Here is a 27,598-nt window from a genome sequence, read left to right on the forward strand (position 1 = left end):
CTCAAGTATCACCTCAATGCAAAACATATAGCAGCTAGCGTGGAAGCTAGCGTGGACGTTAGCCCGACTCCGAGTACAAGGACCCACACCATACTTGCCCTCAGAAATCGGGAGCATTTCAAAATGCAAAATTGGGGGGGGAGGGGGGGGGATGCTAGTGGATCGCCGGAGCTGTTAGATTAACATTAACATGCTCATTGTAGTTGTAAGTGCACCGCCTTGCGGCCTGTAGCACCGTCCTTGATGGAGCATATGTGTGGACTGGACCTGCATTTTACAGGAAAGGAGTGAGCAGAGAGTAGAGCAGTTGTCGATTCTTGTTCTGTTTTCTGTGAATATCTGCCTCACCCTCTCAGACTTTGAGTTGCGCGCGCTACTAAAGAGACGTGTTACCATGGAAACCAAACAATGGTGTAGCTGTATTAAAGTCCGAGTGGAAACAGTCGTGTGTAAATCTGATTTTGTCAGAAATCGGGAGAAATGCGGGAGAAATATGACCCCGGGAGGAAACCGGGAGAGGGCAATGAAATCGGGAGTGTCCCGCGAAAATCGGGAGGGTTGACAAGTATGACCCACACTCAACCAGATGACTGGTTTCAGGGCCAGGATAACTAAGTCCACGTCTGAAAAAATAACCAGCTCACTGGATTGCACTCGACTGTAGACCACTTGGAGTGGTAGAAAATAAGGGGCTGCAAAAGCTACTACAGATTGCATCGTCTGACACAACATATGAGCTGCCATGCAGAAAGACAGTGACAAAAAGAATCCAGCAGCTTTATGACAATGAAAAGGAAGATAAAGAGAGTTTAATGGAGAAAGCCGAATGTGTTGCCCTGACTGGGGATCATTGGACCTCGGTAAGCAATTCAAATTACCTCTGTGTGACGGCACACTTTATTGACATCTTCTCAATGTTCTCAGGTCAAATATTTATATGTGATTAAAAAGACGATTAATTGCGATTAATTAATTACAAAACCTCTAATTAATTAGATTATTTTTTTTAATCGAGTCCCGGCCCTAATTTTTATATATCTGAGACCTATGCTATAGCCTAAAAATAGCATGATAGGTCCACTTTAACCTGTTAAACCTTTAGCCTGTTTTTCAGGTCTCAGGCTCGAAAATGACATTCCCAGAACAAATTACCATATCTTCCCTTCTAGAAGGGTAAAATTACTAATCTTTTCTCTCAAAGTAATGATAAACCTGTGAGTTGGATGTAGAAAAGTCAGAATCAATATAGATGTTTTTTATTTTAAAGAAAATTCAGATTGAACATAGTAAAAAACTGTAAATTATAGTGTCCGTCCAAAAATTATTTTGTACTTAAAGTGAAAACTACCCTTGGATGATGGGTTAGTAGAATAAAAGCAAAACAAGTGAGATTTTACCTTTTTAGAGAGATTTAGCACAAAAAAAACACTTCTGGGGTCATTTGGGTAGATTTTCCATATCTCTGGCCCCCCTTGGTCGAATTGGATGATTGACATATCTCTTTTTAACCGTCAGAGCCAATGGAATCGAGGGAAGGTTCCACATACACACACAGGTTACCAAATAAGGAGTGAGAGTGACGAGTAGAAAAACCGGAAGCTGCGCTAACCTCTGGTGGCTACCATTAGCAGCTAATTTTTTTTCCTCCGATTTTGGCATAAAAATTGAATTATGGATTATCAATACTTTTTTCAAAGAGACAGACACATTATTAACCTATCGATTAACCTTCAGCCGCGTTTTTTCTCATTTTAATGCCATTGAACACGACTTTTGATCAGAATAACAGCTAAGGTGAGACGATGTCCCATTTTTTATCCGTAATGCTCCGTGTTGTGATGTCTGTGTTTGCTTCCCCTGTCGCGAGTTCTGATCGCTCAGTGATGATACTATACCTATATAATCTGTGGATTATCAGCTTTAATCGGATATCTTGTATGTGCAGTTACGATAAGTAATAAGGGTATCTTTATCTTGAGTTCTGTGCCAAGTCCGTTAAATCAGGGGTCATTTAGACGCTTCTTATGAGACTTGTGTTTTGATTTGGAAAAAATTAGGGATGCTCCGATCGATCGGTCACCGATCGAGATCGGCCGATACTCACTCTCCACCGATCGATCGCTGCTCTCCAAACATGCCGATCGCGAGAGCCGATCGCATGACGTAAAATACATGACACTTTTCTCTGTGCGCGGCAAAACAAGCTCGCCAAAATGGCTTCACCGGTGATGTTTAAATCTTCCATTTAGGCCCCGCCCACTCGATCGGATCGGCGATCGGTACCGGCCGATACTGATTCCGGCGATCGGCCCCAAAATTGGCGATCGGAGCATCCCTAGTAAAAATGGTTCGTATCGTCAGTTAGCTGAGATTCTTCCCGTTAATCTGGTATGACACATTAATAGGTTTTTAAATGTTAAGAAGCCCTGAGACACAGTCTCGAAAAAAAACTTTCACGAGCGCCGATTGGGGGGGGCGCTCGTCCTTAAGAGTTTAAGTGATAAAGAAGACTTTTATATTAAATGAACTTACTTTTTTATGATATCTGCCATGGAGACTAAATGTTGCTGCAAAACAAAAAAACACCTGCATTTAATACAGAGATACATAAGATGATTTTGGGGAAATCTTTAAATCAAACTGAATTAAAATAGAGTAAAAACAACACAGTGGAAGGCTCCCTGTATGACAATTATTGGACATATCCATGATGATGTTCAAAACATGTTAACACTGAAAAATCCATTGTAGTGGAATAGAAACACAGGTTTATGTTCAGCCATGACCCTAATCCAGTGTTTCTCAAAGTGGGGGGCGTGCCCCCCCTGGGGGGCACAGAGGCATGACAGGGACGAGAGACCAGGAGGAAAAAATGTTTTGGTTTTTTTAATCATAATTTGAAAAATGATTGATTCGAAAATAATATGATACAGTAGAAGTACGTCTGGGTCTCTGTGTTTCATTCAAGCTCGGCTCTGTGTGTCTCACGAGCCATTTTGTTTGCAGGCGCGAGCGAGAGAGAGAGAGAGAGAGAGAGAGCACACCGGTACCAGAGATCGCTGTTGTTAGCTTCTGGTGCTAGCGAGCTACGCTAACAGATATAAGGAGCTTTTTCAACAACAAGGTGGAGGAGAGACCTCTCCTGTCAGACTGAGAGGCTCAGTGAGCTAAAGGACTAGATAGTTAACTTTAGTCTAAGTTATCTCAGTGGGTCTCAAACGTTTTGGTCACGATAAATGTAAACATTTCCGAGGCACACGTTTATATGATCATTATAGTTATAAAAAAATAAGAGAATAAATGAAAAACAGGTATGAAATACTATATGACAGTAAAAAAAGAATAAAGTTTAAAAGGGTAGTGATTTGTAAATTATCCATAAAGAAATAGTAAATCTGTTTATAGTTCTGTTTCATATGGGTGTTGAGAGGAGTATCCATAGATCTCTTCATTTTGTGCACCAGATTAATGCTTTTAACTTCAATATTTTAAACAAAATCTTGCCGGGGGAGCATGCCCCCGGACCCCCCCTAGAGAGTGTTAGGTCCACTCCCAACTTATAAAAATAGCACGTTACCCCTGCTTACACCTATATGCCGTGAGCTGATTATCGAGCCTTCATTGTAACAGTCGCGGGTACACTGTGTATTTGCGTGGGGATTGTTGCAGTAGAAATTTCCACCGTAGCAACCGGTACATTAATGGGAAACCCTAAATGTTTGAGCACCCTCTATGAAATGTCAAGCTACCCCACAGCACCCCCAAAAGACATCTCTGGCGCCGCCACTGAGCCTGCAACCCCGTGTTGAAAAAATGTGCAGTGTAAAACAGGCTCATTGCAGCCACTAATGCTGTGATAAGACTAGGGATGGGTATCGTTTGAAATGTATCGATTCCGATTCCGGTTCCGCTTATCGATTCCGGTTCTTAACGATTTCCCGTTTCGATTCCAAAATTGTAAAAGAAAGAGGTCAAACGTTTCGATAACAAAAATATCTTTATTCTTTTAAGCTTTAACTGACATTTTTACAAATAAAAAATATAAATGTATGGCACCCCTGGGATGTGTGACCACATTGATATAATAATTATTATTGTTTGGAGTTGGAATATGCCTTTGTTTTGTACATCTGTCGGTACGTTTGTGTTCCGGGGACTGGTTAGAGGGACGGACTTCCGGTGTTTCCTCAGAAGCAATCTGGAAGGAAACCAAATAACCTGTGTCCTCATTGCTCCTGTCTCACCTGCTCATTACAGGTTGGTAAAAGGTGTAAAAATCATATGAACCCCCCCCCCATAATGTTCGCGAATATAGTGTGACTGCCCACTAAAAGTGTGGAGTGTTTGTAGCGCTGTTTACATGTTAAAAAGAATGTATGAATGTGTGTGCGTATTAGCTTAGCTTTCCCTGTGTGGCGCCATTTTGGGGACAACGTGATCAGTAAGGATACAAGTTTGCCAGTATATCTGAAGGCTCCCGCACACTGAATATTTCCATACATGTGAAGTTATGAATAAATATGCACCTTATGAAAGGTATAGCTTAGGTAGTGTTATACTGGATGTTTGTTACACAAGTATGCTGTAGTGTTTGTAGCATTATGATTCTATAGTTTAAATGCATTTTAGTGACCTGCAATGAATGGCAGAAGGGTAATAGTCAAAATTACAGTTTCAAGGGGTATTTAGTACAGGTTTAATACTGTAAAACAAGATGTATGAAAGGTACAAAAAGATTAGTGAATGTAAAGTTCAGCTTGAATGTGTGTTTGTCACAGAAGGGGTTATTGACAGTGGATGTTTGTTGATGGAGCTGTCGGAAAAGTGAATGATTAAGTAAATACACTGAAATGCATAAGATAATTGAGATGTTTGACTAAGTTTGTGTAATAAAACCACCAGGAGAAGTAATCTGGAAGGAAACTGAACACAACGTGTCCTCATTACTTCTGTCTCACCTGCACCATACAGGTATCATCACTGTTACTGTGGTCCTCATATCGGGGACCTGTAACACATGCAATACAAATGTATTGCACAATAGCTGTGCTTTGTTTTAACTGAGCTATGCCTGTGGCAAGCTATTAACTTGCCACAGGCATTACACTGTGCCTTGTCTTTTTCTTTTTTAGTGTAGTGGAGCCTCACTTTAGAGCGTTTACCGCGATCCATCTTTGATGTTATGAAGTGACTGAGCTTGTGAACTGTCTACGGGACGGCGGGGGAAGCCTTGCTGCGGGACAACTGTGAACCTCTGTTGCCTGTCAGCGCAACTTACATGATGCCGTTTTAAAAAATGAAGGGCGGTGCTATGGAGTCAGATATGGGTCAATATTCTAGCGCGCAAATCAAGCTACTCACGAGCAAAACATTTGCTTTTACACGCGCATAAAATGACCCTCGCGCGCAGATTAAACCCCCGCGAGCGGCTATGCGCTCGCTGGGGGGAGACAGCCCTCTTGCTTGAGGGAGTGTCAGCCTCACTCGCTCACGTAGTCTGTCTGCGCGTGCGTGAAAAGTTTCCGACACTTTGGGGCGGAGCCACTGGACTTTGATTGACAGCTGCCAGGAAGCCCGGAGTTGCCAGGTTTGATAAATGCCTGAACTACCAAGAACCGAGGAGTGACAGATCAGTTGGACGAGATTGAATGGTAAAGTTTTCCATAAAAAACTATTATATTCGTAAAGTGTACAGCTAATATATATATATATATATATATATATATATATATATGTATTAGGGCTGTCAGTCGATTAAAATATTTAATCGCGATTAACCGCATGATTGTCCATAGCGATTAATCGCACATTTTTGATCTGTTCTAAATGTTCCTTAGAGGAATATTTTTCAAGTTTTTAATACTCTTATCAACATATGAGTGGACAAATATGCTTTATGCAAATGTTTATTATCATTTGAATAATGACAAATATTCTCATGAATATTAAACACAACAACCTCTGAACATTACAAATATTCGCCTCAATTCAATCTGGAACCTCTCTCATACAATAATACAGTGTGTGTGTGTGTGTGTGCGTGCGCGTGTGCGTGTGTGTGCGTGCGTGTGTGTGTGTGTGCGTGTGTGTGTGTGTGTGATGGATCATTGGAGCTATGTGCAACTCAAGGCATATGCTCGAACGGGAGCTGCCTGGACGCTGCAATCATGTTGCGCGCATTATCCGTGCTGAGGTTGCTGACTTTTCCCACAATGTCCCACTGTCTGGCTACCTGCATAAAGTGAAGTGCTCGGCGCAGTTGTCGGCGAAATGTCACTCCTCTGTTTTCACTGAAACAGCTCCTTATATCCGTTAGCGCAGCACCAGATGCTAACAACAACAACAATACACGTAAGGTCTGCCTCTCGCGCCACACATGTACACACCCTCCCGGTCCTCCCAATGGCCAGTCGGTGCCTGCCCGGTGAGCGTGGAAGTGTGGTCTGCCGCAAGCGGACGGCAGGAGCGGTCAGCATCAGCTTGTAGATGGTATTTTAAACTCGATGCGCTCTGAAACTACAGGGCGGCCGAGGACAAAAAATAAACATGCGTTAATCGAGTTAAAATAATTAGTGGCGTTAATCTTTTTTGTTATTAACGCGTTAACTTGACAGCCCTAATATATATTATATCAATTAATTTTATATAAAACAATATATTTTTGAGTGGGATGTATCTGTCGAAAACTGCTAGCTACAGTATGTCTGCAGTACGCACCTCCCTTACGAAATGAACTATAAATAAACTATATTACTATAGTATACTATAAAAGTTGTATAGTGTCCTATAGTAAGTTTGTAGTGTTCTATCGTATTTTTCACCAGCTATCATATTACTATAGTTTTTTCTGTAGTGCCATTATATTAGCTATAGTAGTCCTATAATATTTCAATAGTAATACTATGTATCTTACGGAGCCCTGGAGGGTTCATAGAGAGAAAAATAAATAAAACGTGGCCACGTTTTACTAAAGCGTGCGCACGAGTTACTAAAGCGTGCGCACGAGTTACTAAAGCGTGCGCACGAGTTACTAAAGCGTGGCCACGAGTTACTAAAGCGTGCGCACGATTTAATAACTAAAGCGTGCGCACGATTTAATAAAGCGTGGCCTCGTTTTGTGTGTGTGCGCGCACACGTGTGTGTGTTTGTTTGTGTGAGGGGCGTTTGGGTGGGGGGCGGCATTTGTTTATGATAGTATCGTTCGTTCCGGTGTACTCCGGCAGGACTATCACATCGAGATTAAGATTAAACGAATTTCTTTCACTTGGGAATACACATATAACTATGGAGAACCAGATTTGTGTAAATTACTGTTCGTGGTCATTTGAAAACAAATGCCGGTGGTGTCGGACACACACAAACACACCGAGCACGCACACAGAGCGGAGCTGAGCGTGCACACACACACACACACACACACACACACACACACACACACACACACACACACACACACACACACACACACACACACACACACACACACACACACACACACACACACACACACACACACACACACACACACACACACACACACACACACACACGCACACACACACACACACACCATGCGCCCCGGTGACAGGACATCTCCTTCATAAAACGAGGCGGAATACTCTGGTAGTTCGATGTGTGTAGAGGTGTGTGTGGTTAAACGTAGCAGCCTCGATCTCTATTAAGCGGTTCTAATGAAGGGAAACACAGTGAAGTAAACAGTAAAAGGCACAGCTCTTTGCAGCTGGTGCTGCTCTTCTCAGATTCTGCTGAGTTACACGTCACTGCCTCCAGAGCCCTGTACTACGGAGCCAGTTCAACAGACCCTGGATATGTTCGATTTACCCGGCTTAACTAGCCCTAACAAACGCAATGTTGATAAGCGGTCCTGCGAAGCTGGTTATCAACTCAGTAAATCAACCAGGGTTTCTCTGACCGGCTGAGAGCGCGTTCACGTGAAAGGGACGGGGTTAGCAACATTTGACCAATCACAAACATGGAGACGCGTGCTGACAGCGCAGTGTCATACTTCATGAATGAATAGTGTAAATAGCGAATCCTGCTTCGTAGCACAGGCCACTGGTGCCGCAGAGATTTCATAAAGTGAAGGAGGTTTTCCTTCTATAAAACAGCTGTGGGCAGCAGATACTGTGAGTCACGGACAGGAATCCCTCAATATAAATAAAACAAGGCCAAGCTTTATTAACTCGTGCGCACGCTTTATTAAATCGTGCGCACGCTTTAGTTATTAAATCGTGCGCACGCTTTAGTAACTCGTGCGCACGCTTTAGTAACTCGTGCGCACGCTTTAGTAAAACGTGGCCACGTTTTATTTATTTTTCTCTCTATGAACCCTCCAGGGCTCCGTAGTATCTAGATCTTTGTAGTATTCCTATATTATTTTAAATAGTATAACTATAATATATAGTGTTTCTGTAGTTGTTTTTTGAACACACTATAGAACACTCCTATTAATAGTATGATATTGTCATAATGAATGCATATTATTACTCTGGTGTTTGTAAAAGTATTACACTCCTAGAATTAAATGTGTCATTTTTTTATATGAAATTAATTGATATACCTTATATAATATATATATTAGCTGTAGACTTTACGAATGTGGGGGTTTAATCTGCGAGCGAGAGTCATTTCATGCGTGTGTAAAAGCACATTTTCCGCTCGTGAGTAGCTTGTTTTGCACGCTAGAATATTGACCCAAATCTGACTGCCGGCCGTCAGCGTACCGAGCCGGCCGTTCTGTGATTCTCCAGAACACACAGACGCCCTTACCCTGTATTCCACAGGGTCAACGCGGCGCCAACGGACCCGGTGGAATACAGAGTCTACTGCGTTTAGGAACCGTTAAGTAGAACCGAAATTGTGTATGTTGTATGGGTACCCGGTACTAGGGCTGTACCAGAATATTCGAATATTCGTTCGTTGAAGTACTATTCGGGTTTCAATTTCGTTATTCCGATATTCGTTTTTTCGTTTTTTTTTCAAATTGAATTTATTGAAATCTCCAATATCAACGTAAGAGCTTGTTCGGGGGGTGCTAACACTTAACCATAAACGTCATTGTTTACTTTCTCCGTCTTTATATGTAGATATTACTTTTCTCCGTTAATCTCCGTCACGTTGTTTCCAAAGCAACAACAACTTCCTGTCAACAGCGCTACCTCTCCTTCAAAATAAAAGCATTTCCATAAATAGGAAGCCAAGCCAAATTACACTTAAGACATATACAACTGCAACGAAAGTAACAAACACAATGCAATATCCTTTTTCAATGTCAAAGAACACAAATTGGGTTAATAAATATAAAACAACAATACTGTAGAACAGGGGTGGGGAACCTCCGGACCCCGGGCCGTATACGGTCCGCGAGACAATTTGGTACGGCCCTCGGCCTCGAGGTAATTTAGAAACACACGCAAAAAATAAAAAAAATAAAGAAATCTAGACCGCAAAAAAAATAGACAAGCGAGTGCCTGTTTTTCCTGGCCAAGGTCAGGGTCCTTGAACACAACACGAGCCTAACGTGTCATCACGTGGTATATGTCTCGTCTGACAGGGGTGCAGTTCTGACGGAGAGCACCAGAAATGTCAGTACCCATGAGGAGCCGTACTCATGCCGCAGTTTTTGCGTGGCTGTGTCCTTAGTTGAAAGCCCAGTGGCGATCTGTTCATCTGTCATACTGATCATACAGTCAATAACGTTGTTGTTATTAGCATCTGGTTAGCTAGCTATGCTAACGAATATAAGAAGCTTTTTCTACAACCAGTGAGGTAAAGGCACATCTTTATATGATCATAACTTTATGTAGCAGGTATATAAATATACAGGAATGCATTCCACCAATAATCCCTCACGTTTTATTTTATTGTTCCAATATTATTTATTGTCACTTTTATTTTGGTATGTTTACTACAAAAGACCGTTTTGGGAGCTAATGCTTTTATTTTGAAGTCTTCACTTTCGGCAGTGACGTCATCTACCTGCGTTGCACCGTCTCTCACTCAGTTGTTTGTATGGCAGACTGAGGTGAGGAGAGTTTGTCATGTGCTCTTTGTAGATTTCTGTTCTAAATGATGTTTACAGTGTTTATATAATCTTAAACTGTGAAACAAGGTTATAATATCATTCCATGGTGCTAATGTGTTGCTGTGTAGTTGTTTTGCAGAAGTTTGAGTGTTTTAGCAAACTTTTAGTTAAGTTTACTGTTTAGCAGCACTTGTGAGGACTCACACACAGCACCTGCAGCATGTTTAATGGCGTCTTTTCCCCACCACAGACTGGTGTGTTGCAGACGTCCATGTTTATTAATGCTGCTGCATTATTGTGTTTACTTCATGCAGGTATGTTTGTTGCTCCCATGTTTTGGTCTATTGTGTTTTGTACTATGTGTTTATTTTATTGTTTTATTTACATGTCTAAAAATACTAATTAGCCGGTGGTGCATACATTTCCAGTGTAACTGTAATTGTACAGTGTATTGTGATCTATTGTGACAGATTTGATATCTGAATGTTTTATAAGGACTAGTCTCTCAGTTGTTTGTATGGCAGACTGAGACTGGTGTGTTGCAGACGTCCATGTTTATTAATGCTGCTGCATTATTTTGTTTACTTCATGCAGAGGAATAAATACGCCACAGTTTCGGTTAAAGACAACAACCGAATCTCCTTGTCCATCAAACACGCACAACACAACGCAGAGTCCTAGCAAGGGTCTGCTGAGAAGTAGGCCCAGACCGGCTACATTGGTGCCGTGACCCGGATCACATCGTGGATCAACACCAGCTTGGTCACCGGAGGTTGTCGGACGTCAAAACAACAACAAAAAAGAGGTTCCCTTATGAAGGTTATATTGAAGTGGCTTTGTCACAGTTACAAGGACATTGTGTTCTTTCTGGAAAAATGTGTGTCAAGTGAAAGAAAAAGACATTGAAAAAATTGTCCATTGTGAATCAGTATTTTCTGTTTTTGTTGACATTAACTACGTTTTTTTTAAACAAAAAAAGAGATGGATTTCAATGTAATGGGGAAAGCTGTTCAAAATGTTTCTGGTTTTGGGAGGGGGGCGCAACTTCCTGGTTTGGAATTATTTAACTCTCCAGTTGCTGGTTTGGGGAGGGGTGCACCGCTGTTTAACTCTTTTGGGAGGGGGGCACAGCTGTTTAATTCTTCAGTTGCAAGTCCAGGCGACATGATGTCGCCAGCGCCCAGCTACACCCGCCCAGTTATTGTTCCAGACAATGGAGGTTCCCCAGTTCTCACCTCCACCCGTCTACCTAGCCACCCGTCCCTTACCGACAGACCTACCTTTTCACTTTCGGCCATCCCAGACAGGAGTGACCCAGCTTTGAGTGATCTCATCGCACACATCGCCCAGCAAGTGGGACAGTCTATATCAGCTCAGTTAAAGGAAGAGAGTCAAGCGAATGAAGCCAGTCAAGCACGGGTTCAGAACTCAGGTGCAGGCCAGTCGCGCGTTTACTCCACACTTAACCTGACTGGTGTGAAGTTAGTCATGCAGTCCGATGTGAGAGAGCCTCCTGTGTACAGAGGAGATGGGTCTGACAAGCTCTCAGTGCATGAGTGGGAGGAGCTCATGGATACGTACTTAAGGAAGAGGAGCATACAGCTGGGTGAGCAGCATCAGGAGATGTTGACTAGATTAATGGGCAAAGCCAGAGACATTGTGAAGATAACGCTCCGTAGCAATCTGTTATTGAAGCCTCACGAGAACCCAAAAGTTATAACTGACATATTGAAACAGCATTTTGGTGGTGTGTCATGTTCGAGTATGCCCCTTGCAGACTTCTACAGCACTGTGCCTGTAGCAGGAGAGGACCCTGTCGAGTACTGGATCCGCCTTAACAAAGCTGTTGATGCAGCTGAGGAGGGCTTGAGCAGACATGGGAGACATATTGATGATCCCCGTCGAGAAGTAACCATGATGTTTGTCAAGTATTGTCCAGATCCCTCCCTGGCTGCAGTGTTGCGGTTCAAAGCGCCAGAGAAGTGGACAGCTGGTGAAATACAGGAGCATGTTGACCGTTATCAAATCGAAATGAGAGAACAGCTGAACACCAGACCAAACCGCCCCAGCGCAGCAAGACATGTGGCAGCTCATTTTCAAACACCTGTGTCTGAGGAGGTGTCTATGCCTAGCCTTCCAGTGTTGCCCCCTGTCCAGCCTGAAGCGAATGTCACATCTGCTCCTCAGTTTGATGGTAATTGCCTAAAGACTTTGATTGGCCTGCTTGACCGCACACTAGCTCAGAACAGCCAGGCGATGGCTCAGAACAGCCAGCCGATGGCTCAAAACAACCAGCCAATGTATAGGCAGCACCCGTCTGACCAGAGAAAACACTGCAAGGTATGCAAGTCTATGGAACACTCCACTCTAGCACACTGCCGGCGGGAGCGCCTGTGCTTGTCTTGTTTTAAGCCTGGCCATATCAAGAAAGACTGTCAGAGTTACACTCCCGGACGGGAGGACCAGGCCGCACATTCACCTCGAGAGCAGCAGCCTTTAAACTGACTGGCCCGCATTTGGAGAGGGGACGTGTGGGTGAGGACAAACAAACCCTCGGAAGTGACAGTGAATATGAACAGTGTTATGTGAAGTTGTGCGGTGCAGCACCGGCTGGTGTGACGATGATAGCACAGAACACGCATAGAGTTGAGCCATATGATGAGCTATTCTATGCTCCAGTCAATGTGAATAATATGTTCCAGATGCAGGGAATGCTTGATTCAGGTTCTATGGCCTGTACTTTCAGTGAAGAAGCAGTGGAAAAGATGCTGAGTGAAAAAGTATTGTCAGAACCAAGACCGATGACTCAGGAAGTGGTTTTAGTTGGGTGTGGAGGGAAACTCACTAAACCGAAGTGCATGTACGAAGTTGAACTGAAGGTGCATGGGGAGAGCTGCATCGTTCCAGTTCTTGTGGTGCCAGGCCAGCGAGATGATCTCATCATTGGCACAAATGTGATCAAGTTTCTCATGCGCAAGTTGAAGAACAGTGATGATTACTGGCGGCTTATCTCCGTTTGCAGTCTTTCCTCATCCCCAGAGTGTGAACAGTTCTTGGACCTCATGGCGAACACATCCCATTGGAGGGGTGAGGAGCTACCAGACAAAATTGGCACAGTCAAGCTGAAGCAGTCAGTCACTCTCCTAGCAATGCAAGAAAACCTCGTTTTGGGTAAGCTACCTAACGATACTCCCATTTCACCGGGAAGCACTGTGATAGTTGAGCCGACCTCATCCAAGTCCATGCCACGTAACATCATGGTTGGCCGGATCGTGACACCTCTGTGGGGTGATAGGTGGGTCCCCATGAAGGTCACCAATCTGTCTGATAGACCAGTTACGCTGAAGAAGAACTGTAAACTGGCAGATGTGTCCCCCTGCTTAGCTGTAGAAGATTTTGAGCTCCTCCAAGGCTCTAGTCAGATTGACAAGGCTGTCCCAGGCAAGCACCATACACCAACCAATCCTTCAGATCTCGAACAGAGGCTGCGAGATGTTGGCCTTGACAAACTTGACATACAACCTTGTCATACTAGCCACACAGGGAAGGAGAAGTTAGTCCAACTGCTCGAGTGTTACAACGATGTCTTCTCCAAGCATGAAATGGACTGCAGTGAGACGAAGGGCTTTGTCCACCGCATTCGACTTACCGATGATCGCCCATTCCGCCTTCCTTACCGGAGAGTACCCCCTGCTCACTACCAGAAACTACGTAAAGTCTTGACAGACATGGAGGAGCAAGGGATCATTCGGAAATCTGTGAGTGAGTATGCCTCACCACTGGTGATGGTATGGAAGAAGGACGGAAACTTGAGGATCTGCACCGATTTCCGGTGGTTGAATGCGAGAACACTCAAGGACGCCCATCCTCTTCCACATCAGTCAGACTGCTTGGCTGCCTTGGGAGGGAACACCTTCTTCAGCACGATGGAATTAACGTCCGGCTTCTACAACGTCCCCATGGCTGAAGAGGACAAAAAATACACAGCCTTCACCACACCGCTAGGCTTGCATGAGTATAACAGGATGCCGCAGGGACTGTGCAATAGTCCTGCCTCATTTATGCGCATGATGCTGAGTATATTTGGGGACATGAACTTCAGCAGCTTATTATGTTATTTGGATGACTTGCTTGTTTTCGCATCAACTGAAGAGGAGGCCCTACAGAGACTGGAGGTCGTCTTCCAGCGCCTGCGAGACAACAATCTCAAGTTGAGTCCTAAGAAGTGTCACCTGATGCGATCGTCTGTCAAGTTTTTGGGTCATATCATAGATGGCGGCGGAGTAGCTGTGGATCCCGCAAAGGTGGAAGTCATATCCACTTTGTCGAAGTCTGATCTCATGGAAGATGACGGATGTACACCCTCAGTAAGGAGGATCAAATCCTATTTGGGCATGGTGTTCTTCTACCAGCCCTTCATCCCTAATTGCTCTTCCATTGCCAAGCCACTCTTTGCTCTGACTGCTGGACAAAAGAGAAGAGGAAGGATGAAAGTGAAAGTGAATGTGAAGGCAGGAACATTCAGGAAACTGAAACCTGATGACTGGACTCTAGAGTGTGACATCGCCTTTGACAGTCTTAAAGAAAGTCTGCTGGACTGTGTGGTTCTTGCACATCCTGATTTCTCACGTCCCCTGATTCTGTCAACTGATGCTTCCTTGGACGGGCTTGGCGCAGTGTTGTCACAAGTAGCAGCTGGTGAAAGTAAAGCCCGTCCCATAGCTTTCGCAAGTAAGACACTGAGCAGCTCTCAGAAGAATTATCCAGCTCACCGGCTTGAGTTTTTGGCGTTGAAGTGGAGTGTGTGTGACAAATTCAGCCATTGGCTGAAGGGCAATTCCTTCACAGTATGGACGGACAATAATCCACTCACATACATAATGACTAAGCCCAAACTCGACGCCTGCGAACAACGATGGGTCGCAAAGCTCGCTCCTTATACTTTCAGTCTGAAGCACATTGCAGGAACCAAGAACGTAGTGGCTGATGCTCTCAGTCGGGACCCGTTTGCCAAGACAGTTGGGCGTAGACTTGTTACAGAGTCCTATGGCAATCTGCTTGCCGAATCTGATGAAGTTGGAGAAAATGGAGTTCAGGATGTCTTTCGCTTAAAGGTCCAGTGTCAGCGGACGAAGAGGTCAAAACAAGGTGCTGTGACTCAGTCCCATTGTTCCCCGCCCCTGTGTAACAACATTGTGAAAGCTGTCCTTGATTCTCATGACCACTGGGATGCAGCTGCAGAGTCCAGGGCGACAGAGTTGATCCAGTCCGTTCAACACCTTGTTCCGCCAGGGCAGGATCTGCTACCTGCCTTCTCCCTGGAAGAGCTCCGAAAAAGCCAAGGGCTTGACCCTGGCATCTCTAGAGTCATGCCTTTTCTGAGTCGACAGAGAAGACCCTCAAGGCGGGAGAGAGACGGTCTGGACACAAGTGCTCTGGTACTCATCAAGCAGTGGGAGAGACTTAATGTCATTGATGGAGTGCTCTATAGAGTCACCAAGGATCCCTTGAGCAAACAGAAGAGGCGTCAGTTTGTCTTGCCCCAAAGTCTGGTAGACAAGGCCTTGCGTGGTGTACATGACTTGGCCGGTCATCAAGGGCAGGCAAGAACGATTTACCTGACAAGACAACGCTTGTTCTGGCCTAGAATGGAGCACCAAATTAAGGACTATGTGAAGTGCTGCCAGAGGTGCATTCTGGCCAAGACACCGGATCCTTCTGCCAGAGCTCCGCTTGAAAGTATCAGGACCACCGCTCCTATGGAACTAGTGTGTTTGGATTTCTGGAGTGCGGAAGATAGCAAGCAGCGTTCAGTAGATGTTCTTGTCCTGACAGATCACTTCACAAAGTTGGCCCATGCCTTTCCCTGCACAAACCAACAAGTGAAACAAGTTGCTAAGAAGTTGTGAGACAACGTCTTCTGTGTGTATGGGTTTGCGGGGCGCATACATACAGATCAAGGAGCCAACTTTGAGAGTGAGCTCATCGCAGAACTGCTTAAACTATCGGGTGTCTCCAAGTCACACACTACAGCCTACCACCCCATGGGGAACGGAGGGACTGAGAGATTTAACAGGACTCTGGGGGGTATGCTCCGTTCACTGCCACTGAGAGAGAAGGCCAAGTGGCCCCAGCAAATCCAGACCCTGACATTTGCATACCATGAGACGACTGGGTACGCACCCTTCCACCTAATGTTTGGTTGGGTTCCAAGACTCCCCGTTGATGTGATGTTCAAAAAGGTCCTACACGACCCAGTGGTTGTTGACTATGACAGCTATGTAACAACGCTTATGTCCCACCTCCATGAAGCAGCAGACATTGCTCGAAAGCATGCCATCAAGGAGCAAGACAAGCAAGCCAGAGGTTACAATCGAAAGATCAAGGGGACTTGCCTGAACGTGGGAGACAGAGTACTTCTCGCCAACAAAGGTGAGAGGGGAAAGAAGAAACTTGCGGACAAGTGGGAACCAACAGTCTATACTGTCGTGGACAGCAACCCACAGACTCATGTCTACATGTTGGAAGATGACAAGGGTAAAACAAAGGTAGTGCATCGCAACCTTATCCTGGATATCAGCTTCCTACCCATAGAATCTGCTCAAGGAGAAATGCCGGAGACTGAGGACAGTCTTGATGATTCAGAGGACGGGTCTCGGATGGAGGATCTCGTCAACTCTTTGGAAGAGGAAGAGGGTTCGGAGGATAGGACAAGCGCATGGGCACTGAGTGGGGCGGAAGACACTGCCAGTCACCGGTCCTGTGACGAAGCTGATACAGACGAAGATCAGTCTGATGCAGAGCTAGATCAGTCAAGTGTACCAGATACAGCATCAGTGATCGACGCAAGCAGTGTCCAGTCATTCAGACCGGTTACAGCGTCAGCAGTTGACACATCAGACTCAGTGTCGATGGTTGACACAGGCCATGTCCCGACCGTTATTTCTGACACTTTACCAACAGTTGCAGAACAGGGCCGAGACAGTCAAGCACCCACTCAAGCAGACACGCAGGGTGTGGTCAGGACACGTGCTGGCAGGGTTGTTAAGAGAGTCAGCCGTTTTGTAGAGACAATGGTTCAGAGGCCGACCAGCATGAGGGGGTTCGCAAACTCTTTCAGTAAGAGATCCCAGTCTCTTCTTACCCTGTTCTGAAGGGGCTGTATTATTTCTTCTTGTTTTTTTTCTTTTATTGAGATGTTTCTTTTTTTATCGTTGTTTTTTTTACGTTTCGCAATGTGTCACTGTAAGTGATGTACTGTTTACTGTCTGTGCTCACGAGTACGGTTTGGAACTCAAGTAGGCCGGGTAGTTTGGTGTACACGGCACCAAGCAATTCTAAGAGGGGACTAAGGGTTGATCACCCTTTTGATTTCTCTGAACCTGTTTACCAGGTAGATTCTAGCTGATTGTGAAGATGGTATCTTTATGTGAACCCGTGCCAGTTTTAACGCAGTGTTAATGTCCCTGTCAGTGTTATGTCCTGTCAGCCGCTCAGGATTTTGGTGTAATTCAGGAGGGGTGAATGTAGCAGGTATATAAATATACAGGAATGCATTCCACCAATAATCCCTCACGTTTTATTTTATTGTTCCAATATTATTTATTGTCACTTTTATTTTGGTATGTTTACTACAAAAGACCGTTTTGGGAGCTAATGCTTTTATTTTGAAGTCTTCACTTTCGGCAGTGACGTCATCTACCTGCGTTGCACCCTCTCTCACTAAGTTGTTTGTATGGCAGACTGAGGTGAGGAGAGTTTGTCATGTGCTCTTTGTAGATTTCTGTTCTAAATGATGTTTACAGTGTTTATATAATCTTAAACTGTGAAACAAGGTTATAATATCATTCCATGGTGCTAATGTGTTGCTGTGTAGTTGTTTTGCAGAAGTTTGAGTGTTTTAGCAAACTTTTAGTTAAGTGTACTGTTTAGCAGCACTTGTGAGGACTCACACACAGCACCTGCAGCATGTTTAATGGCATCTTTTCCCCACCACAGACTGGTGTGTTGCAGACGTCCATGTTTATTAATGCTGCTGCATTATTGTGTTTACTTCATGCAGGTATGTTTGTTGCTCCCATGTTTTGGTCTATTGTGTTTTGTACTATGTGTTTATTTTATTGTTTTATTTACATGTCTAAAAATACTAATTAGCCGGTGGTGTATACATTTCCAGTGTAACTGTAATTGTACAGTGTATTGTGATCTATTGTGACAGATTTGATATCTGAATGTTTTATAAGGACTAGTCTCTCAGTTGTTTGTATGGCAGACTGAGACTGGTGTGTTGCAGACGTCCATGTTTATTAATGCTGCTGCATTATTGTGTTTACTTCATGCAGAGGAATAAATACGCCACAGTTTCGGTTAAAGACAACAACCGAATCTCCTTGTCCATCAAACACGCACAACACAACGCAGAGTCGTAGCAAGGGTCTGCTGAGAAGTAGGCCCAGACCGGCTACATTTATACAAAAATAAGAGAATAAAGTAAACGGGTGTAAAATACTAGATGACAGTAAAAAAAATAGTTATTAAGAAACAAGAATAAAGTTTGAAAGGGGAGGGATTTGTAAAATATCCAAAAAGAAAAAGAAAATCTGCTTACAGTAATGTTTCATATCGTGTTGAGAGATGTATCCATAGATCTCCTAATGTTGCTCTCAAAGTGCACCAGATTGATGCTTTTAACTTCAACATTTTAAAATAAATCTTCCCGGGCGATTATGCCCCCGGACCCCACTAGAGGAGGTTAGGTCTCCCCCCCACTTAAATCGTGTCCATATGGATTGGAAACTAAATACATTTGCACTAGAGATGTTAAGATTCACCGATTCGCATCGGTGCACCGGCATAAACGTTCAAGATGCGAGTGCACCGGTTGAAAGAGTGCACATCGGCTACAGTTTGGGTTGAACTCCCGATGCATCGATTGCGTAGCGTCTTTGCATCGGTAAAAAAAGGATTCATTCATATACAATCCCCTTATCTTGTCAACGTTCAGCAGAGACGATCTTTGATATTTGCTTCGCCACTACGGAGAACGAGAGTCTCAGTTATCAACACACACGGAAGTTGAGGAGAAAGAGAAACACAGCGCACCGAAAAATACCTACAAATCAAACGTTTGGCAACACTTCGGATTGTTCAAGAAAGACGGTGTAATAGTCATTTATGCTATATAGTTGACCGCAGGTCATGGAGAGTAATAAGGTATCCGTAGACCTTTCTATGAGGTATCTTTATTACTTAACAGGTCTACAGCCATGATACATAGATCCGTCCTAGATGCGGACTTGCATACACACAGTATCACTCCGCAGCCGCACCCCATCAGTAACGTCCTGATGGTATATGTGCGCGGCACTATTACTACAGACGGTCAACTTGAAAAATCACTCGCAAATTGTTAACGATGCCGAGCCGCTTTAAAGTACACAAGTAGTTCGAGGAACTTAGCGACGCACATAAAGAGGCGACATGGGGTCTGCGGCTGAAAAGAGAAACCTGAAAGTGAGACATATGAGTTAAATCACTCAGTGAGGTGTTCTGTCAGAGAGAGGTGTTTAGCTTACAGCAGCCTGTGACGGCCAATAATAATTTAAATGTCTTCCTTACTGTAAGCAGTTATGAAATACCTGTTTGTGAAAGGTTATTTGTTTTCTTTATTGTTCAGATAGAAACCACTGCTTTCTGCTCACTGGTGAGTTAGCCTTTGAGTGTTAAGCACATCAGGCTGGCAGCTGTATGGGCATTGCTCTATGGTAGCTGTTATTTGCACATTGTTAATCATGAGCAATGCATCCTTACATTGTTTAACTGTGAGGTGTTATACAATTGTACTCTGGAGAGCTTTTAAAGGTAAAAAAAATAAACGGCATGATGGGATGTGCAGTACCAAATATGTAAAGCACTTTTTTGTTCATGTATGATTTGCTGCATATAAGGAATAAAACAAAAATCCTCTGTCGTACCATATTGAAGTATCATTATTTTTGCATCGTGTTGAATCGCATCGTATCGCCCCGAATCGCATAATGTTGAATCAAATCGTATCGAACTGTATCGCAACAGGGGTGAATCGTATCGTATCGCATAGCCTGGTGTTTCAAAGGTATCGTTAATGTATCGTATCGTGGCAACGTATCAAGATGCGCATCGCATCGGCCTCAGTGATGGAGATGCACATCCCTAATTTGCACACATGTTGTGTCTACATCTTTCTGTTTTGGAGGTCATGCCACAACCGTGCACGTGCATGCATGCGCGAGTCATGGTAAAATATCTGGATTAAGAGGTTGCTTTTTCTTTGCACAGCATGAAAGAAAGGCCAAATGAATGGGCTGTGATTTTAGTATTTTTAAGCAGAGGTCAATAATTTGTAAGGCCCTCGGAGGATGTTGAAAAAATTGAAAAGGCCCTTGAGAGGAAAAAGGTTCCCCACCCCTGCTGTAGAATAACAAAATGAATGCCGTGAATACACCAAAATACACGTGTTGAAGCGGTTCGCTGCTGATTAATACGCATTTTCTTTCTTTTCATTTTTTTGCACAGATTGCAAAGTGGCAAAGTATTATAACGTATTGTTCTAGCAAATTGATTGCACAATTATATATATTTTTTTGACCACACAGACTTATGGAGCATTGTTTTATTATCACTGTTGTATAGCAAAGGAATGCTCACGTTCATATTGATGTATTTTAATAAATGTTAACTTGGCCCATTACGTGACTATTTGTGTTGGGGGTGCCCGACTCTTTTTTTTTCTCCAAAGAAGGGGCCTGACAGAAAAAGTTTGAGAACCACTGCCCTAATCTGACAAAGATGTGTGACATTTACAAACATGAGCACTTTCATAAAACAAGACACAAGAAGAAAAAGCTATTCCCTTTGCAACTCCTGGAGTGAAGCAAAGGAGCTAACTGTCTTTCTTTCTATAGAAATTACAGAACTGAGACAAAGGAAAACAGTGCAGTCTGAGCACCAGCTTCATCAGGTCCCCACAATAAAAAATAAAGCAAGCTATGGTCACTCTGAACCGAGGTGTAAAAACTTTAAACAGTGTGAACCGAAGTGGTAACTTAGGCAGCACAGCTCTGTGGCCCATAGCGTGACTAGTGCAGACAACAAACACACTGTGTGTGTGTGTGTGTGTGTGTGTGTGTGTGTGTGTGTGTGTGTGTGTGTGTGTGTGTGTGTGTGTGTGTGTGTGTGTGTGTGTGTGTGTGGATAGTAAGAGTATTCTCCTTTCCATTCTGAGTCCATCATGCAGACCCACTGCCTCTCATTTAAAAAAAAAAAACTGTGGCTTTTTGAATTTTTACCAATAAATCCAGTAATGGGTTCAATCAGTCAGACTAAAACACTAGAGATTTGTGTATTATTGTAAATATAGTTGGGAATAAAACAGTTTTTGACAGTTACTTTGTATTTGAATTAATAATTAAGTACTCGTTTATAGGAAATGCAGAGCCTATTTATACTATTGCAATATGGATGGAAAGATGCCCCGCAGTCATTGAGCTGTACAGTCAACAGTCTCCATGATGATGTGCTGCTGGAATAACAGAGGACTCCATCACTGCTCCATCACATTCCACGAGAGAGCCACGATCATAGTGATGACTAATATGCAAAATCATGTCCAACCGTATTACAATGAATTTCCAATGCACTCCTTGCATTAGACAACTATAAAAAAGCGCCACTGTTTACTAAGCATCACATCTGCTCTCTGCAATACGCATTACAGGCAAATCCGCAATATAATTATTAGATGAATGTTAGGAAAAAAATCCCTTGCTTCCCTTTCGGCGCTTGTTTCGGAATAAAAACCAGTGCGTTTGAAACGAGAACAATAACAGTGGCGAAAGAAGGTGTACCTGTCTGCAAATGGCGCTGAATGTGAAAAATGTCAACAAATGATGAGCAGCTCAGTGACGCTCCGTGAACTCACCGCTGTGTTCAGGTGCTGCGGAAGAAAGAGATGCTGTGGAGGGATGAAGACGCTCAGCGGGATCTATTCCTTAAGAGCTCCAGATAAACAAAGTGGTGATTCATGAGCGTTATCCAGCGGCTTTAACACTGTGTAGGTTCCAGAAGCGAGCGAGCGGCCACCGTGTGCGCCTGTGCCCTCGGCGTTGTCTGACAGACAAAAGCAACGCATCCGGGGGCCTTTCTCCTTTCACTAATTTCCCCTCCTCGACTCCTATCCTCAACTCCTATCCTCGTGTCTTAGTCCCGCCCACAGGAGATGACAGCGGAGGAGCCGAGTAGGGGAACCGAGGCGAGAGGAGGGGAAGCAGCAGGCGGTTAGAGAAATGAGAAATCCTTTCATCTGAGCGGTCATTTTAAAGAGACGTCCATTAATGATGACAGGAGGCACAGCCCTCTGTCTGATGGACAGAACTGTGTTCAAGATGACTTATATATTTACTTTTAATTCATTCACAGTGCGGTATAATGAGACAATAACAGGCTACAGATGCGGACATACACACACATATATATACAGTTGCCAGTGTTGGGTGTAACGTGTAACAAAGGTAACGGAGTTACAGTAATATATTACTTTTTGCTACAACGAAGTAATGTAACGCATTACTAATGAAATGTGGGTAATATATTACCCGTTACAATGCTCAGTAACGCAGTTACAACACATTTTAACCCGAAATTAAATGGTGTTTTGTTTTTTAAGAATGTACTAACATCGCGAGACATTCCGACACCGGACAAATTGTGCGGGTAGATTAGTAAACCTGGTGTTTACCCTTCAGGCTTCGCATCGAGATCTTCGGGGAAGTTGAACGTTATGCAACCATTCAAAAAAGAGAACTTAGCGAAAAATACAAACAACAAATTGTGTCAGGTGCGCGTGACCTGCTCCGCTGCGCGTGCATCATTTCCAAAGTGCTTCCACAGCAGTGACACACATCTGATCTGTGGGACTGTGGATAATCATTTATACGAAAATAGTTCAAGCAACCATCACTAAACGTCAGCGACACTGCATCTACTGCAGACAGTAGCAACAGGTCAGATGCGGACATCACGTTACCCTCCGTTGTGGACACTAGCTTACTCCCGCCTGAGTCGCCGGCCCCGGAGCAGCAGTCTTCGTCGCCCGAAACTACGCCGCCCCTCTGCGGCCCGCAGGTGCGAGGTATATCTAAACAACTACCCGCCTGTACAGTGGGGTAAGGCGGTCATTTTGCCTCTTGTGGTATAAAAATAGACAATGGCTAGAATATTCATGTGAAAATAATACCATATTCTGACATGCCTGTAGAAATGTTGGGTCAAAAATAATGCATACAATAGCACAGATGCGTTCACCACGAATGGCTACAAAAATATCTCATATCCCAAGCTTATTATCAACGAGCTGATGTTGCAGCTGAAATGTTCTCCAGGTCACAAAGTCAACCTCACATGATGATGTGATACCAGTTTTAAAGCACAGTAAATATTCTCTTCCCAGCGTATGATGGGACCAAGGTGATGATGTAGTAGGCTACATGGTTTTAATAATACTTTTGCCTTTCAATGTTTGGCATTTCAAACCATGAGCATGGTTTAAATAATAATTGCCTTGATTTACAATATAGTCCTTGACAGCGGTCTGTACTGCTGTATTAACAACGTGTCACATGTTAAGAATTTACAATCAGAATCGAGTATTCAACTAAGCCCTGTAATACAAGTTGTTAGTAGCCTTAAGGGCCTACACAGTTGTTATGCTATACCACATTGCCCTTCACTGGATGCATAATGAGCTGCACTAAACTACATTTTAGCATTTAAAATACCTAGCTATTCTTTTGCGGTTATTTTGGTGAAAGTAACTAAAAAGTAACTAAAGTAGTGTAACTCATTACATTTCAGAGACAGTAATATTGTAATGTAACTTATTACTTTCAAAAGAGAGTAATATGTAATATATTACATTTTGGAAGTAACTTGCCCAACACTGACAGTTGCAAGAAAAAGTATGTGAACCCTTTGGAACTACCTGGGGCTACAACTACAACAAGATGAACATATTTGACCGTGATTTATTTGTAATACACGTTTCAAAATGATGCCGAAGTAACAACATACTGATAACGGTTAGTAAAAACCGGAATTAATGCTTTGACAAGTCTGCAGACAAGACGGCAGGCGAAAAACCTTTTAAAATGAGTGTTTTCTAAATGGAGATTGGCTAAGCTAACACAGTATATGCTCCGACCGTCCAGACTCACAACAACGGCCTATACAGACATAAATAAACCAGCGACTGTATTCACCATGACACAGACAGTCTGTGGTTTGTACTTGTTTAACTTTTGTCTAGTTTCTGAACAGACATGAGGAGCTGTGAGCTCTGAGTGCTAACAGCTAACGGCTGATGTTGTTTTTCTGTGGTTCTCATAAGAGGTTTCTCAATTCTTAAATGTCCCCTCCTCGACTCCTATCCTCGATACTTAGTCCCGCCCACAGGAGATGCGAGCGGAGGACTGAGGAGGGGAACCGAGGAGAGAGGAGGGGAAGCAGCAGGCGGTTAGAGAAATGAGAACTCCTCTCCTCTGAGCGTTCATTTTAAAGAGACGTCCATTAATGATGACAGGAGGCACAGCCCTCTGTCTGATGGACAGAACTGTGTTCAAGATGACTTATATATTTACTTTTAATTCATTCACAGTGCGGTATAATGAGACAATAACAGGCTACAGATGCGGACATACACACACATATACATATATATATATATATATATATATTATATATATATACATATATACAGTTGCAAGAAAAAGTATGTGAACCCTTTGAAACTACCTGGATTTCTGCATAAATTGGTCATAAAATGTGTTCTGATCTTCATCTAAGTCCCAACAATAGACAAACACAGTCTGCTTAAACTAAAACCACACAAACAATTATATGTTTTTATGTTTTTATTGAACACACCATTCACAGTGCAGGGTGGAAAAAGTATGTGAACCCTTGGATTTAATAACTGGTTGACCCTCCTTTGGCAGCAATAATCTCAACCAAACGTTTCCTATAGTTGCATATCAGACCTGCACAACGGTCAGGAGGAATTTTGGACCATTCCTCTTTACAAAACTGTTTCAGTTCAGCAATATTCTTGGGATGTCTGGTGTGAATCGCTCTCTTGAGGTCATGCCAAAGCATCTCAATTGGGTTGAGGTCAGGACTCTGACTGGGCCACTCCAGAAGGCGTATTTTCTTCTGTTGAAGCCATTCTGTTGTTGATTTACTTCTGTGCTTTGGGTCGTTGTCCTGTTGCATCACCCATCTTCGGTTGAGCTTCAATTGGTGAACAGATGGCCTTAAGTTCTCCAGCAAAATGTCTTGATAAACTTGAGAATTCATTTTTCCGTCGATGATGGCAATCTGTCCAGGCCCTGAGGCAGCAAAGCAGCCCCAAACCATGATGCTCCCTCCACCATACTTCACAGTTGGGATGAGGTTTTGATGTTGGTGTGCTGTGCCTTTTTTTCTCCACACATAGCGTTGTGTGTTCCTTCCAAACAACTCAACTTTGGTTTCATCTGTCCACAGAATATTTTGTCAGTAGTGCTGTGGAACATCCAGGTGCTCTTTTGCAAACTTCAAACGTGCCGCAATTTTTTTTTCTGGACAGCAGTGGCTTCCTCCATTTTATGACCAACTTATGCAGAAATCCAGGTAATTCCAAAGGGTTCACATACTTTTTCTTGCAACTGTATATACGCCGGCCGGCGTTTTACCCCTGAGGTGCTGGCCCCGACACGCAACGGCACCTTCCCTGGTAGAGGCACGCCGCCTATCAGAGACTCCGGGGCCAACAACATCGAATAACGGCTACCGGCTTGCAGCTAACGGCCGTCGACAACGGCTAACGGCTAACAGCTAACAACGGCCAACAGCTAACAACGGCCAACAGCTAACGGCTAACAACTGCTGACAATGACAGCTAACGGCTAACAGAGGCTAATATCTAACGGCTAACAACGACGACTAACGGCAAGCAACGGCTAGCAGCTAACGATGACTGACAGCTAATGGCTAGCGGATAACGGCTGACTTCGTCCATCTGTTAACATCTGACTGTTAACCCTTTTTGGTGGTGCCGGAGAGGAGGTTCGACCAAGTCTGGTTGACCTCGTGTTGATCCTCTCGCAATTTCACCCACTTGTTTTTTTGATCGTGGACAGGACAACCTTTTTGAGCTTTTCCTTGGTGCCTGAGAGGAAGTTCGATCATGTCTGGTCGGCCTCGTGTGGACCCTCTTGCTTTTTCACCACCTCAATGGCGGTACGTCGCTCACGTTGTCATTGGCGCCTGGGTGGCGCACTTCTGGACCCCGTCTCGCCTCAACAGTTTTGGACGTCGCCCATGCTTTCATCGGCCCATGGGTGGCACGCTTTGGGACCCTGTCTGGCCTCTCCCCTATCGCCTCGACAGTTTCGGACGTCGCCCATGCTTTCATTGGCCCGTGGGTGGCGCACTTCTGGACCCTGCCTGGCCTCTCCTCTAACTGTGGCTCACGGTTCGCCTCGACGGCGGCTTCGGACTTCACCCACGCTGTCATCGGCGCCTGGGTGGCGCACTTCTGGACCCTGCCTGGCCTCTCCTCTAACTGCGGCTCACGGTTCGCCTCGACGGAGGCTTCGGACGTCACCCACGCTGTGATCGGCACCTGGGTGGCGCACTTCTGGACCCCGTTTGGCCTCTCCCCTGTCCACGGCTCCTTCTTCCCGGGGAGACTGCTCCTGCGTTCCGGGGATACCGCTCATTCCTCCCGAGGACTCTTGCCCTCCGCCGCTGCGCGCTCGCCTGCGGCCAGTCTGGGCTCCTCCCTGCTGGGGACCACCGGGATATTCATGCCCGTACCCACGTCGCTACACCTACCGTGACCCCCTTACGACGGCCCGTTCCATGGCCTGCCCCCCACCCCCCGGTGGGGGTGCCCTCGCCCTCGTTGGGCCCCTACCCTCTCCTGCGGCCTCCTTCCGACGAGCCGTTCCATGGCCCGGCCCTCGCCTGCGGCCCCACCCTCCTCGGCCCCAGTGGTGCTTCCTCCTGGTCGCGAGGATTGTGTCCACGTTTCAATTCTGGGGGTCTTGTGTAGTGATCACTGTTTATCACTGTTTATCATAATTCACTCATGGAACTACAGGTTGGGGGTATTGTTTCCGCACGGACATATAGTATATGTTGTTGACTGTACTTATTGTATGCCCTCCTTGCTTCTTCCTCTTTGCTTCCCGGGCTTCAGGCCGGCAACATGTGGTCTTCTGCTGCTTAATAAAGCCAACTTTGCACCTTCGATGCACCGCCTCTGACTCCCTTCTCTCTGCACTTGAGAGCACTCACAGCATAATAACGTAACACTATCAGAGACTGGATACATCCCCTCCCCCCCTCTGGTCGCTACAATGAGGAAATGAAATTACGGGCCAAAAGTTTTATTTACAAGTATTAAAAGTAAGCATAGGACACCAAACCAACTGAGACTTGTCTGTCTGCCGCATCTACACACGCGCACACACACAT

General features: G+C 44.4%; 1 protein-coding gene across 15 annotated transcripts in view; it reads right to left on the reverse strand.

Moving 5' to 3' along the window:
• Window positions 1-22,253, reverse strand: part of LOC307023165 (protein 4.1-like) — a 196,965-nt gene extending 174,712 nt beyond the window's left edge. For 13 of the 15 annotated variants that reach the window (XM_079656259.1, XM_079656257.1, XM_079656262.1 and 10 more), the window contains exon 1: window positions 22,005-22,253. The gene's annotated coding sequence lies outside the window, so the exon portion shown is untranslated. Of the gene's footprint in view, window positions 1-2,532; window positions 2,568-21,930 lie in introns of all 15 variants that reach the window. The other 2 variants (XM_079656255.1, XM_079656256.1) reach the window with 2 other exon arrangements.
• Window positions 22,254-27,598: the final 5,345 nt, after the last annotated feature.

This window comes from Notothenia rossii (genome assembly GCF_949606895.1).
Source record: "Notothenia rossii genome assembly, chromosome: 10".
NCBI lineage: Eukaryota > Metazoa > Chordata > Actinopteri > Perciformes > Nototheniidae > Notothenia > Notothenia rossii.